We start from the raw sequence: 2018 nt of genomic DNA on the forward strand, positions 1-2018 counted from the left end.
AGACACTGTATTAAAAAAAAAACACTATTTGTATAGACGTGCCGAACAGGCCTCCATTTATTTTAAACAAAAGAGTGGAAAAATAGCATAGAAGTTAGAAAAATGCCATTTTTCTTGCATGTTAAACAGGACTTAAGTAATTTTTTTTTTTCTTTTAATTGGGATGATTGAGGCAACCTTGTCATCCAATACCCCAAATAACCGTGCTTTTAAGTATGCCAGAAATTCTAATCTTGGAGCCTGATTTAGACTCATAAACTTGCAATTAAAGATAAGGGGTCAACCTACCTTTAACCACTAGACCATGAGTGAATCTTGTAAGATTACTATTAACAGCATCTCTTATGAATATCCTGCTAATTACTGGAAACAAATACTCCTTTATTGATATTTTACTCTTATTTATCTCTATTGATTTATTTATTTATTTATTTATTTATTTTTTGGTATTTCTCTAAGCGAGCCTTTTTTATGAGATATATAATAGCTCATTGTTGCGTGGTGAAAAGCCCCAACTGCCCTACATGTACATTTGGTCCACTGTATATTAGTAAGGATACTGTAGTCACCGAATGTATAATACTTGTCAGATGTACTTGTTACAGGTAAGAAGTATCTAGAAACAGGAGGTATCTTATCAAGGGCCATAGAGAGAACAGAGCAGTGTAGGAGGTCTATATATGTAAACAAAAGAGGCATTGAGTACTAGTGAATAATCATAATAGAGACCATTGGTAAATTTCCTAAGTTTTTGTTTGGTTCAGGGAATTCAAATTGCAAAAAAAAAAAAAAAAAAAAAAGGTAGCAATTTTAAAGACTAATACAGATATTCAATCTAATGCTAATTGTGAATATAGGATATGCTACCGGTGGGGGGTAGGGAGACCTCCTGTGGGCAAAGATGCTTTATCCATCTATACCTTGTAATTTAAGACAGGGTAGACTTATGAACAAATTGGGGAGAGTCAGAATATTACTAAAAGCACTATATAGAATATCTGTCAGATACTCCAACCCCTAAAAAAAAAGAACAGGCTGACTATTTTCAATCGATCTAGTAACCCAAAGAGCTCTTATTACTACTGTCACGTGAGATGCCAAACATCACCGGAAGCCTTATATAAATATTGCAGATATTTGTAATGTAAGGGCCTTGGAGAAGTCCCTTTGAAAAGCCTTTACCCTCAAGGGCTACCGATGATGAAAAGCATGCAAGAAGCCTTTTCTGAAGCCGAAGCAAAAGGAAAAGCAATTATGATTTGCACTTTCCTACCAGAGCTGGATGGTGGAGGACTGAGGATATGTTCTTTAGACTAATGAATGTTACATATAGCTATCAGGCATACAGGAAATATTTGGGTTACCTGTTGCGCTGGTAAGGAGTATTGAGAAGCTTGGATTTCTCGCACCTTCAAGCAGCGGGATTCTGTCAAGATTTTGTTAGGAATACCAAGATCTGATACCAAGGAACTACTCTAAGTAGGGTAACCCCACTCAGAATCAAAATCTCTGATCTCCAACACCCCCTTTCAGCCGCCTTACAAGACCTGCATGTCATCATACATATTGATCTCAGTTCTGTCCTGTGACTATAATACTACAGAATTGAAGGTGTAAGAATAACACCGTATATATTGCTGCCATCCAGCTGACCAGATCCTGTTTGTGGGATGTATGAGAGGGAACCTTTAGCTAATTCTGAGAAGTAGAATGGAATAGGTCTGTCAACTACTCAAAGGGTTGCTAGGCTTCAAAGATATGATATCTTTGGTATAGGCTTTAGGTAATAGGATGTTTTCCTAACAAATTATAGTATCGAATATTAAAGAATCTCAACGAGAAACCAATACATTCGTATTAACTCTACAATAACTAAAAGAGTCTAGAACACTGAGCAACACTACCACAGAAGTTTAGGGACTTTACAGAGTATTACAACTATTTCCAGGATTGCGTTGTAGGTACAGGAATGGGTTCCAATACTAAAAAAGTAAATGAAATCTTGTTACCCCGAACAA

This window comes from Tuber melanosporum (assembly GCF_000151645.1).
Source record: "Tuber melanosporum whole genome shotgun sequence assembly, scaffold_2, strain Mel28".
NCBI classification, from domain to species: domain Eukaryota; kingdom Fungi; phylum Ascomycota; class Pezizomycetes; order Pezizales; family Tuberaceae; genus Tuber; species Tuber melanosporum.